This window comes from Pongo abelii, chromosome 5 (assembly GCF_028885655.2).
Source record: "Pongo abelii isolate AG06213 chromosome 5, NHGRI_mPonAbe1-v2.0_pri, whole genome shotgun sequence".
Classification (NCBI taxonomy): Eukaryota; Metazoa; Chordata; class Mammalia; order Primates; family Hominidae; genus Pongo; species Pongo abelii.
This window is the reverse complement of record NC_071990.2, coordinates 67,974,013-67,988,370: the sequence shown is the minus strand read 5'-3', so window position 1 is coordinate 67,988,370 and position 14,358 is coordinate 67,974,013. Positions and strand designations below refer to the sequence as shown.

At 33.0% G+C, this 14,358-nt stretch overlaps 1 long non-coding RNA gene across 1 annotated transcript in view; it reads right to left on the bottom strand.

Moving 5' to 3' along the window:
* Positions 1-495: 495 nt before the first annotated feature.
* The window catches only part of LOC129059774 (uncharacterized), a 39,501-nt gene continuing 25,638 nt past the window's right edge, over positions 496-14,358 (bottom strand). The window contains exon 3 of the long non-coding RNA XR_008525861.1: positions 496-580. This is a non-coding gene — a long non-coding RNA (uncharacterized LOC129059774). The remainder of the gene's footprint in view (positions 581-14,358) is intronic.

Genomic DNA, 14,358 nt, shown 5'->3' with positions numbered 1-14,358 from the left:
CCCAATCACATCTCTCCTCATTATATTTGTTCATGCCAGAGATTATTGCTATATGTTAAGTATGTGTTTTTTGCTTATGAAGTTTGTCTCTCCAAAAATTATAGAAGCTCAATAAATGCAAAGACAATGTTCACTGCTATATCTTGAGCATCTACAACAAGCATCAGTTATAACTATGTTTTGAATAAATGAATGAATATATCTGTATCTGATTATCAGGCCATACTTCTCCTTCTCCTTGTAAAACTGTCTGAATAACTTTCCCGACTTCCTGAGCATTTGGAGCTAGAGACTGCTGTTAAGTTGATTGTTGTTCCTAGTGACAACAGACATTATTCAAAAAAAATACATAAAAAGTGCTTGTAAAATCAGAGCAAAGTTAAAGGGAACTTTCAGGATCACTAAATAACTTATTTCATTAAATAACTTTCAGGTTATTTAATCATTTGCAAATTAAAGCCAATTAATGTCCTGAGAAATATTTTCAGCTGATTTCCTAAAGAGTCGATACCAAATTTATTTAAATAGATCTTTTACAGAAGTATCCTAACAGTCAGCTTCGCCAGAGACTCACGTATTCCTGAAAGAAAAAAAAAGATGAATAATTTTAGCTATTCAATATGTAATTTTGTATTCCACAAACCCAAAATCTTTTGTGGTTAATATTTTGATTTACTAGTACCTTGTAAACAGCTATATAGATTAAGTTACCATTATTTCTTTACATTTCTATTTGCTTACATGTATGACAAAGGCATGATTTGGAAAATGTAATATCAGGCTATATTTAATCTAAAGCAATCTATGCCCAAATAGACATGTAGAAACAGCATAAAAAGAAGTTGAAAATAATTAACAAAATGGATTAATTGCATTTTAAATGGAACAGACATTTAGTATGGATACCTAGATGATGCTCTAATTATTATCTTTTCAAAAATTAAAAATCAAGTAAGCCTTGCAAGTAATTAAACATTATTATTCTGGATTCATTTTAATTAATAGAAGAATAGTCAATAATACTTCTAGAGTCCTAACATAATGTTTTGAGATTATGTTGTAGCTGAATTATTTGGATAATTATTTACTGCCTTATTCGACTATCTACTTACCAAAAAAAAAAATTGCTTGCTGATGTTGTTAATTGAATATATTCAATTGCAAGCTCATATTTTTAATACTTGAACTTATCAATGTGTTATTCAAACAGCCTACATAGATTAATATTATTTGTCCAATCATTTCTTCACCAAACACAGAATAATTTCTAGAACAAATTTAAAATCAGTGTTTCATTTTGCAAGATTTAGTTTATAGAATATTTTATTCTTAATTGTTTCATTCTTTTTAATTCATGTTATCTTCTTGATCACCGACTGTAACTTAAAAAAGAGTGAGGACTTTATCATTTTTATTTTTGTATATACCTACTTTCTTTCAAGGTATCTAAAATATGTTGAAAACACATGGTTTTTATGTTGAATATTTTCTTTTAGTGCTTTTGTGATTTGCAGCCTTTGTATTAGAGTATGTTGAATTCTCAGCCGGTAGATTTGTAAATAATTGTGTTATGAAGTATTAGAAGGATGTATTTAGAATTTCAGGTTGAGAAGACTGAGAAGGAGATAATTATCTGTATTCACATAGCAAAAGAGGCATAGGAAACATATATATTTATGTGTATTCATGAATGTACATGTTCACATACATAAGTACACATGCATTCAGAGAAGACAAGTGTAAAATTTATAAATTAATGACGATGTTATTTGGCTATAGGTGATGGTTGTACAATAAATCTTCATAAGGGTAAAAAAAATCAGAAGATTATCACAACATGACCAGGCAGCTTTTGTTCTAAACAACGCTGGAAGTAAAGAAAAAGGTAACTGGATTTCTGACAAAATCAGCTGTAATGTTTAGCCAAGTAAAATATGTAACATTTACGAAGAGATAAATGGCTCTTTTGATCATTATATGTCTGTGAATGTCAGGCGGAAGAAAGGTCACAAGTGTAAAACTGATAGTATTTACTACAAGAACGTATGTGACTAGGCACTAACTGGTTTTTGCTGACTCAGCACTGATTTTGAAATCAATAAGTTAATTTGTGTTAAAGTTATTATTCTTGCTGTTATATTTCTGTTATAAGAAAATTCCAACTGTTAGGTATTTTGATCCAACATAGAAGACTCAGTTCTTGGTAAATATATTTAGTAAAGAGTAATAAATTATTTGATCTATAATGAATATTAACTATTGTAATCAAAAAATAATTTTACTACAGAATGCAAGCAAGTGGAGCCAAATGATATCTAAATCCTCCTACTTTTTTTTAGGCAAAAATATATCACATGCTTTCTAGTGTAACTTTTAACATGCTTTCATATAAGATATTTCTCAAAAATTTAATCCAATCAGGAAACAAATTTTTGTTTACTCTTCTTATATTTTAACATCAAAAATTATTTAGTCAAGATTTTATATTGTTCTATCTTCAGAAATAACAATATAATACAGGTAGAGCTTTCCTAATCGAAAAACCTGAAATCCAAATGTAAAACATTTTTTAATCATCATGATTCTACAAGGAATATATTCTGAAACTCTCATACATTGCTGGTAGAAATGCAAAATGATACAAATGTTTTCCTTAAGTTTTAACAGTTTGGGCAGTTTTCTAGAAAGAAAGTATAAAACTCCTATGCAAGTATGTGACATTTTTGGGGCATGTTTTGAAGATATCTTTTATAAGTTTGAGGAAGGTCTCTTCCATTCTTGGGTTACTAATAATCTGTATCTCAAATGGATGTTAAATTTTATCAAAGGCTTTTTTCTGAATCATTTATTTTTATAATCTTTTTTTTCTTCTTTAGTCTGTTGGATGGCTATTTACGTGGATCAAATTCTGATTCTTGAATCAGCCTAGTATTCCAAGGAAAAACTCTACTTTGTCATACTACATTATTTTTTCCATGTATTATAGGATATGTTTGCAGGCATTTTGTTGAGAATGTTTGCCAATATGTTGTAAGCAATATTAGTCTATAGTTTTCACTTCTGTAATTTCTCTATTTGTTTTTCAGATGATGCTGGTCACCCTCTCAATATTTTTATTATTTTTTAGACGATATTATTTCTTTTTTGAAGTTTGGTAGAATTCACAAGTGAAGACATTGGGATACGGAGGTTATTTGGTGCAAGGTTTTTAGCTAGAAATTCAGTTTCTTTGGTAGATAGTATTATTCACGTTTTCTATATCTTCTTCAGTGAACTTAGGCAGTTTGTTTTAACGCATTTATCCATTGCATCTAAGTTGTCTTATTTATTGATATAGAATTATTTTTGATATTCCTTTATTTTGCTCTTAATATCAATAGGGTTTGCAGGAGTGCTCCCTTTTTTATTCCTGATATTATTCATGAATTTTCTCTTATATTCCTGATCAATCTTATTCAATATTTTTCTGTTTTATATTTTAAAGGAATGACTTTTGATTTTATGGATTCTTTCTTTCTACTATTTTTCTTTTTCCTGCTTTTAATTTTACTGACTTCTGTTCTTCAGTTTGTTCTGGGTTTATGCTTTTCTATACCTTGTGTCTGAATGTGGAATCTTACTTTGAAAGTTTTCTTCCTTTCTAATATAAGCATTTAATATTATAATTTTATCAGTAAACATTGTTCAAGCTACATCCTACATACTTAATATGTTGAGTTTCCATTTTTATTCATTTCAAAACATTTTCTTATTTTCCGTAAGTTTTTCCTTTTGACCCACGTGTTAAAGAAAAATGTGCTGTTTATTTTCAAAATATTTGGGTAGCTGTCTAGTTTAGTTATCTTTCCCTTAATGATTATTAATTTTATTCCAGTATGGTATAAGATCATACTTTTCAGAATTTCAACTATTGTATGCATTAGATTTTTGTAATACCCCAAATGTGGTCAGTCTTGGAAAATTTTCCATGCAAATTAAAAAATAACAATAACTATGTCATTATTGTTGTCTGCAGTGTTACTGTTTAGGTCAAGTTGCTTGGCACCATTGTTTACCTTTTCTGTTTCTTTTTGTTAACTTTTATTTTGTTCAAGGGTTCATGCACAGCTTTGTTATATAGAAAAACTAATCTCATGGTTGTTTGATTTACAGATTATTTCATCACCCACTAAGTTATTTTTTCCTATCCTCTTCCTCCTCCTACCCTCTACCACCAAGTAGGCCACAGTGTCAGTTGTTCCCCTCTATATGTCCATGTGTTCTCATCATTTAGCTCCCACTTATAAGTGAGAACATGCAGCATTTGATTTTCTGTTTCTGTATTAGTTTGCTAAGGATAATGGCCTCCAGCTCTTTCCATATTGCTGTAAAGGATGTGATCTCATTCTTTTTTATGGCTGCATAGTATTTCATGGTGCATATGAAATATGCACCTATTTTCTTTATCTAGTCTGCCATTGATGGACATTTATTAATAGATTGATTCCACATCTTTGCTATTGTGAACAGAGCTGCAATGAACATACGTGTGCACATGTCATTATGGTAGAATGATTTATATTTCTTTGGATATACCCAGTATTGGGACTGCTAGGTCTAATGGTAGTTCTGTTTTTAGTTATTTGAGGAATCGCCACACTGCTTTCTAAGATCAACTAATTTACACTCCCACCAACAGTGTATAAGTGCTCTCCTTTCTCTGAAACCAAGCCAGAATTCGTTATTATTATCATTTTTTTTTACTTTTTAGTAATAGCCATTCTGATTGGCCTGACATCGTATCTCATTGTAGTTTTGATTCACATTTCTCCAATTATTAGTGATATTGAGTGTTTTTTCATATGCTTATTGGCTACCTATTCTATCCCTTTACTGGTTTTCTGTCTACTCATTATATCTGTTACCAAGGAAAGAGTATGCATGTCTTCAACTATAATTTAGATTTGACTATTTTTCTTTAAATTATGTGAGTTTTTTATTCACATATTTTTAAGTTCTCATTTTAGCTGTATTTATTCTTAGGCATGATGTTATGTCTTCATGAAAAATTGACTCTATAATCATCGAATATTTCACTGTATTTCTCATAATATTCCATTTCCTAAGTTCCAATTTTTCTGATATTTCTGTAGAGAGTAACAGATTAGTGTTTTCTGTCCATATTTTTTCACAGTTTTTCTTTTAATCTGTATCTATCTTTATATTTAAAAGTGAGTTTCATGTAAATAGAATATAACTCTTACTTTAATTTTAATGTGAAAATGTGTTCTTTAGTTAGTGCTTAGCTCATTTACATTCAAGGCAAGTATCATTAAGATTGGATAACAGCCACTGGTACCATCCTAGTGGCAGTTTTCTAAATGTTTCATGCTTTTATTATTTTTTTCTGTATTGTCAGCCATTTTCATAATTAATTTATGGCTTTGTAAATCTTAATGCCTGGCTAAGTATTAATATACTTTTTTCTATTTTTAACATATTTTCTCCAGTGTTTGCAGCCAATTCTATTTTAGAGCCATTAAAATGAGAAATATAACTTAATGCTCACTTTCACATATTACATTTGAATGGGTTTCATTTATTTATGCAGATTCATGTTTCTTTTTTGTGTCAGTTTTACAACCTGAAGAAGTTTCTTAAATGTCTGCTATAGTGTCATTATTTTTTGTGTGTTTACTGTAACAACATAACACAAATTAGTTGGCTTAACACAATCGTTTATTTACTAAATGTTCTAGAGGCCTACGATATGAAATCAGCAACACTAGCCTGATATCAAAATGTTGACAGGGCTTTGTTCCATCCAAATATGGCTCTAGAGAAGAATCTCTTTCTGCACTCTCATTTTCTGAATGGTTACTGGCACTCTTTGATTTGTGGCACCGTGAATCCAATCTCTGCATTCATGGTCACATTCCTTTCTCCTCCCTCATATTTCTTTCTGTTTCTTTCCCTTTTATCCACATAATTCAGGAAAATATTTCTAGTGCAGGATCCTTAAGTGAATCATATATGCAAAGTTTTTGCCATATAAGATAACTTTCACAGGTTTCAGGGATTAGGACATAGACACCGTTGGTTAGGGGTGAAGGGATTATTCAGTTTACCAGGTAGTGCATTGATACTGGAAGGTTTTTATCAGATACACCTTTTGTCCTTTTACATTTTTTGAAGGTATTTTTACTGTTATAAAAATTGAAGGTTGACTTTTTAAAAAAGTCTTTCTGTCTTTTATTTATGAATTCATTATTTTCTGGCCTATATAAGTCTGCTTCCATTCTTACCTCTGTTTGTTCTCTCTCCCTGCATTCAAGAGTTTTGTTCAATTTTTTCTGTTTTCTTCACCATAAAATGGCATGTTTATGTGTGTGTGCATTTGTGTATGTGTGTGTGCACAGAAGTATTTATCTTCTCTCTTGTTATCTAAGTTTATTGGATCTGTGGTTTGTGTCTGTCATTAATTTTGTAAAGTTCACAGTCATTATTTCTTCAAATATTTTGTCTGCCCCATTATCTCTCTCTTTCAACTTTTGGATTTCCTATTGCATTTATATTGAATCATGAGATTTCTCATAGTTTTGAATGCTCTATTCTAGGATTTTTTTTGTGATATTTTTTCTTCTTTGGGTTTCAGTTGCATGATTTCCTTTATCTTCAAGTCCACTGATCCTTTCTTGACTTTCAAGTTTATAAATGAACCCCTCAAAGACATTCTTGATCTCATACTATGAGTTTTTAGAAATTATTTCTAGCATTTCTATTTGATTCTTTCCATCTCCCTACCTAAATTACCCACTAGCTCACTGGCCACATTTTTCCACTAGAAAAATTTTTTTTAATTATACGTTAAGTTCTAGGGTATATGTGCACAACGTGCAGGTTTCTTACATATGTATACCTGTGGCATGTTGTTGCGCTGCACTCATTAAGTCGTCATTTACATTAGATATATTTTCTGATGCTATCCCTCCCCACTCCCCCACCCCACAACATGCCCCAGTGTGTGATGTTCCCCTTCCTGTGTCCAAGTGTTCTCATTGTTCAATTCCCACCTATGAGTGAGAACATGCGGTGTTTGGTTTTTTGTCCTTGTGATAGTTTGCTGAGAATGATGGTTTCCAGCTTCATCCACGTCCCTACAAATGACATGAACTCATCCTTTTTTATGGCTGCATAGTATTCCATGGTGTATATGTGCCACATTTTCTTAATCCAGTCTATCATTGTTGGACATTTGGGTTGGTTCCAAGTCTTTGCTATTGTGAATAGTGCTGCAATAAACATATGTGTGCATGTGTCTTTATAGCAGTATGATTTATAATCTTTTGGGTATATACCCAGTAATGGGATGGCTGGGTCAAATGGTATTTCTAGTTCTAGACCCTTGAGGAATCACCACACTGTCTTCCACAATGGCTGAACTAGTTTACAGTCCCACCAACAGTGTAAAAGTGTTCCTATTTCTCCACATCCTCTCCAGCACCTGTTGTTTCCTGACTTTTTAATGATCATCATTCTAACTGGTGTGAGATGGTATCTCATTGTGGTTTTGTTTTGCATTTCTCTGATGGCCAGTGATGATGAGCACTTTTTCATGTGTCTGTTGGCTGCATAAATGTCTTCTTTTGAGAAGTGTCTGTTCATATCCTTCGCCCACTTTTTAATGGGGTTCTTTGTTTTTTTCTTGTAAATTTGTTGGAGTTATTTGTAGATTCTGGATATTAGCCCTTTGTCAGATGACTAGAGTGCAAAAATTTTCTCCCATTCTGTAGGTTGCCTGTTCACTCTGATGGCAGTTTCTTTTGCTGTGCAGAAGCTGTTTAGTTTAATTAGATCCCATTTGTCAATTTTGGCTTTTGTTGCCATTGCTTTTGGTGTTTTAGACATGAAGTCCTTGCCCATGCCTGTGTCCTGAATGGTATTGCCTAGGTTTTCTTCTAGGGTTTTTATGGTTTTAGGTCTAACATTTAAGTCTTTAATCCATCTTGAATTAATTTTTGTATAAGGTGTAAGGAAGGGATCCAGTTTCAGCTTTCTACATATGGCTAGCCAGTTTTCCCAGCACCATTTATTAAATAGGGAATCCTTTCCCCTTTTCTTGTTTTTCTCAGGTTTGTCAAAGAACAGATGGTTGTAGGTGTGTGGTATTATTTCTGAGGGCTCTGTTCTGTTCCATTGGACTATATCTCTGCTTTGGTACCAGTACCATACTCTTTTGGTTACTGTTGCCTTATAGTATAGTTTGAAGTCAGGTAGCATGATGCCTCCAGCTTTGTTCTTTTGGCTTAGGATTGACTTGGCAATGCAGGCTCTTTTTTGATTCCATATGAACTTTAAAGTAGGTTTTCTCAATTCTGTGAAGAAAGTCATTGGTAGGTTGATGGGGATAGCATTGAATCTATAAATTACCTTGGGAAGTATGGCCATTTTCACAATATTGATTCTTCCTATCCATGAGCATGGAATGTTCTTCCATTTGTTTGTGTCCTCTTTTATTTCGTTGAGCAGTGGTTTGTAGTTCTTGAAGAGGTCCTTCACATTCCTTGTAAGTTGGATTCTTAGGTATTTCATTCTCTTTGAAGCAATTGTGAATGGGAGTTCACTCATGATTTAGCTGTCTGTTTGTCTGTTATTGGTGTATAAGAATGCTTGTGATTTTTGTACATTGATTTTGTATCCTGAGACTTTGCTGAAGTTGCCTATCAGCTTAAGGAGATTTGGGGCTGAGACAATGGGATTTTCTAGATATACAGTCTTGTCGTCTGCAAATAGGGACAATTTGACTTCCTCTTTTTCTAATTGAATACGCTTTATTTCTTTCTCCTGCCTGAATGCCCTGGCCAGAACTTTCAACACTATGTTGAATAGGAGTGGTGAGAGAGGGCATCCCTGTCTTGTGCCCGTTTTCAAAGGGAATGCTTCCAGTTTTTGCCCATTCAGTATGATATTGGCTGTGGGTGTGTCATAAATAGCTCTTATTATTTTGAGAAACATCCCATGAGTACCTAATTTATTGAGAGTTTTTAGCATGAAATGCTGTTGAATTTTGTTAAAGGCCTTTTCTGCATCTATTGAGATAATCACGTGATTTTTGTCTTTGGTTCTGTTTATGTGCTGGATTACATTTATTGATTTGCGTATGTTGAACCAGCCTTGCATCCCAGGGATGAAGCCAGGTTGATCATGGTGGATAAGCTTTTTGATGTGCTGCTGGATTTGGTTTGCCAGTATTTTATTGAGGAGTTTTGCATCGATGTTCATGCACCCAATACAGGAGCACCCAGATTCATAAAGCAAGTCCTTAGAGACCTACAAAGAGACTTAGACTCCAACACAATAATAATGGGAGACTTTAACATGCCCCTGTCAACATTAGGCAGATACATGAGACAGAAAGTTAACGTGGATATCTAGGAATTGAACTCAGCTCTGCACCAAGAGGACCTAATAGACATCTACAGAACTCTCCACCCCAAATCAACAGAATATACATTCCTTTCAGCACCACATCACACTTATTCCAAAATTGACCACATAGTTGGAAGTAAAGCACTCCTCAGCAAATGTAAAAGAACAGAAATTATAACAAACTGTCTCTCAGACCACAGTGCAATCAAACTGGAACTCAGGATTAAGAAACTCACTCAAAACCGCTCAACTACATGGAAACTGAACAACCTGCTCCTGAATGACTACTGGGTACATAACGAAATGAAGGCAGAAATAAAGATGTTCTTTGAAACCAATGAGAACAAAGACACAACATACCAGAAACTCTGGGACACATTCAAAGCAGTGTGTAGAGGGAAATTTATAGCACTAAATGCCCACAAGAGAAAGCAGGAAAGATCTAAAATTGACACCCTAACATCACAATTAAAAGAACTAGAGAAGCAAGAGCAAACACATTCAAAAGCTAGCAGAAGGCAATAAATAACTAAGATCAGATCAGAACTGAAGGAGATAGAGACACAGAAAACCCTTCAAAAAGTCAGTGAATCCAAGAGCTGGTTTTTTGAAAAGATCAATAAAACTGATACACCACTAGCAAGACTAATAAAGAAGAAAAGAGAGAAGAATCAAATAGATGAAATAAAAAAATGACAAAGGGGATATCACCACCGATCCCACAGAAATACAAACTACCACCAGAGAATACAATAAACACCTCTACGCAAATAAACTAGAAAATCTAGAAGAAATGGATAAATTGCTGGACACATACACCCTCCCAAGACTAAACCAGGAAGAAGTTGAGTCTCTGAATAGACCAATAACAGGCTCTGAAATTGAGGAAATAATTAGTAGCTTACCACCCAAAAAAAGTCCAGGAACAGACGGATTCACAGCCGAATTCTACCAGAGGTACATGGAGGAGCTGGTACCATTCCTTCTGAAACTATTCCAATGAATAGAAAAAGAGGGAATCCTCCCTAACTCATTTTATGAGGCCAGCATCATCCTGATACCAAAGCCTGGCAGAGACACAGCAAAAAAAAGAGAATTTTAGACCAATATCCCTGATGAACACTAGAACATTTAATATGTCAATCAGAGCAAAAGAGCTACATCTGATATTCCTAACACATGTATCATAAAGTCTAATTCTTTTGATTACTTTGCATCTTCAGAATGTGTTGATTGTATTGTTTTTTTAAAAAACCTTGTGCCATTTTGCCGAAAGCTATACATCTTGTGTACAAAAATAGAGACGGCAGTAAGTAGGTTTTATTGCTTAAAATAAACACACTTTTTATTCCTAACAGGCCGTTAATATGAGAGTTTATATCAATATATCTAGAAATTAAACTGGGTTTTGTATATGTTTGTATGGTTTTTCTCAGTTCAGACAGGCTTCATATTCCTGTAGGATTACCTTATGTTTAGCATTTGGACAATTTTACCGAAGGTTTTGTGTCAATATATGTTTCGCCTTCAGTTGTAGATTTTCCATATTGTGATGTAGCTCAGATTTGTCTCAAAATTCTTGTCCATTTTCTCTGCACTTATTACTTTTTATTTGATGTTAGCCTGGTAGAAAGAAGTAGAATATTCTTTGCTATTGTGATTAAGGCTCAGTTTTAGGCAGATGTGATATCTACCTAATACTGAATCTCATTCAGAATTATTCAACATGGGCCTTCAGATTGGTACATTGTCACTGAGCCTGCCCCCACATCTCCTGTATTCTGTGTCCAGCATGCATTCCTGCATAAAGCAGCCATTCTTTTCCCAGACATGTATCATGAAGGATGCATTCTCAGCACTTTTGTCAGTCTCTTTTGGAAACTTGTACTGACAACTGTGGAGATAAGACTGTAGATGGATATCAATTACTTTGTGTCTATGGCCTCAACTGGTTCTCTAGCCCATTATAATTGGCCATTAGCAACTCATTAAAAATTGTAGGTGAATTCTTAGTGATCTCCAGCAGTGTATGCCCCAATGAGAAAGTTTTGCTTGGAGGTTTTAGTATTTTCTTACATTTCAGTTTAACTGGTCATCCTGTAACCACAGATTTCTTAGGGTTTTCAGAAAAGTTGTACATTTGCAGATTATCTGTTGTATTATTGTTACAGGATGAAAGTGATGTTCCTTCCAAATAGCTAAATACTAGGAGAGAGTGTGTTTTTTTCTTATTAAAATGTTTATTTGCATTCCTTATATTTAGATATAGGGTGCATTTTGAATAAATACTTGTGTAAGGTATGAGTTAAGTGTTATTATTATTGTTGTAATTATTATTATGTGCCTCTAGATAGTTGATTTTCATAGCATCTATTTTCGAAAGGGCTATGCTTTCCCTATTATATTAGTTAGCACTTTTATTGATATCATTTGACCGTACATGTAAGAGTCCATTTTTAACTGTCTATTGTTTTCTATTGTTCTATTTTTCTTTTGCTTTTGCCAGGAAGGCATTATGTTGATTAATAACACTTTTGAGTGATAATGATGTGAAGTAGTGTTAGGTTCTTTAATTGTTGTCTTTAAAAAATGATTGGCTATTCTAGGGTATTTAAATTTTAATGTAAATGCAAAATCCAATTTTAAAATATATACAAAAATCCTCCTGATATTTTTGATCGAGATTATATTCAATCTATAGATTATTTGGGGGTTACTGAATGTCTTAAAAGTAATGTCTTCTGATCAACTGATTTAATATATTTATTGTATTCAAATCTTCTCTTATTTCTTTCAGTGATTTTTTATAGTTTTTAGTGTACAATTTGCAGATTACACTTTCAATTTAACCTTATGCATTTAAATGTTTAATGTTATTGTAAATCATATTTTTAAAATATCAATTCCAGATCTTTTGCTAGTGTAAAATTCTTATGCTGTTTAATATTGTTTTTTACAATTTTTAAATCTTCACTTTGTATTCTACAACTTTGGTAAAATTTTTTATTACTGTTATGAGCTTTTCTTGTAGATTCATTAGGGGTTTCTATATGGATGATTATTCCCTCTCCAAACAAAAATAGTTTAACATCTTAATTTCCAATCCATGTTTTGTTTGGTTTTTACAGAAAGTTAGAACATTGAGCTAAATGTTGAATGGATGTAGTGGGAGGGGACATTTTTCTCTATACTCAGTCTTAGGGAAAAAGCATTATTATTTTAGACTTAAAAAATCCTTTATATAAATGTGATTTTTGTTTTATCAGGCTTTCTTTATTTAGTTGTTAACATGAAATCTTCTGTAACATTTCCCCTTATTTATTTCTCTTTTTATTTTAATCCTTTTTGTATGTTTTGTTTTCCTTCATTTTTCTTTCACTTTACATGCTAATCAGAAGCACATTCAGCTAATCTTAATTTGTTTTATATTTTTTAGTTCTCATATTTCATTTTTTAGTTTCTCTTTTTATCCTGAAATATATGTTTTTTGCACCTATAATAACCAAATTTTCTTGTAAATTTTTAACTTATTTATGAGAATTGATTTACAATTTTTGTTTTATTATAATATGTAATCACTAGTTCAACTGTGGCTATTATTCTGTTTACTATATTGAACATTGTATTGAATTGTCCCTGGCAGATTTGTGGCTCACGCCTGAAATCCCAGTACTTTGGGAGGCCTAGGTGGGTGGGTCATTTGAGGTCAGGAGTTCGAGACCAGCCTGGCCAACATGTTGAAACGCTGTCTCTATTAAAAGTACAAAAATTAGCTGGGCATGGTGACATATGCCTCTAGTCCCAGCTACTCAGGAGGCTGAGGCAGGAGAATTGCTTGAACCTGGGAGGTGGAGGATGCAGTGAGCTCAGATCACACCACTGCACCCCAGCCTGGAAAAAAGAAGAAGAAAGAGGAGGAGGAGGAGGAGGAGAAGAAGACATGTGTTTATGTGTTTGAATTATACTGTTTTATTCTTTTTTATTTGCCTGGATTTCTTTGATACTTTTAATGAATGCAAACCCTTTCCTCTTTCTTGTTGATAGTCCTAATCTTATAGATTCCTCTTAGATTTGATCTGAGCTCTAATAGGGCCAACGCTTCAATTAGGTTTAATTAAGATAAAATTATCCAAACCTTCAAATACTGGAGCTACTGCCTCTTTACTAGTCTTATCAATAATTGAGTGAAAGTGGGTTCACATCAGATTTCTCTTTGTTTTCCAGTTCCTCTTTCGTTGACGCTTTTATAATTCGAAGTTGAGGACAAGGATGAAATAATACTAGAGCCAAATATTGTGTATGTCTCTCTCTCTCTCTCTCTGTGTGTGTGTGTGTGTGTGTGTGTGTGTATTTTCCAGATTCCTTTTTGTTCCAGCAGCCCATATTGTCATCGCTTGCTAGGATTATTTTTCTTTTCTCAAGCTTTCAAAATAATTTTATCTGATGTACACCTGTATCTCCATCTTCTCTGACCCAAATAAGGTCATGATCCTATAAAATAAAGCTATCTTAGCTTTCTGCTACCTAGAAAGTGCTTGTTTGTTCTCTGGAGTTCAGCTTGTCTAGGCTTTCTCAGATACTTTAGTTTTGCTCAGATGCACAGAAAACTGATATTTTTAATTTTCTCTAAAATTTTCTTTTAGATAACATGGGCATCCCAAATAGTAGGAACATATATATTTGTTCACTGTTAATCCCTTAACGCCTCGTGAAATGGCTGTTTAGGTTTGCAACTATCATTACTGCAAATATATATATGTTTACAATGGGTGTGCATTTGGTTATATTAAACAACAGAGAAGATTTCCACTTAAGTGAAATAAACATTGTATATAAACAGCAATTAAACAATTAATCCCTGAGAGGGAAATTATGGACCTTTAAATTAGATTTCTATATACAATAGCTGCTTTATATAATAGTTTCAAAAATAAGGTACAATTGTACTGT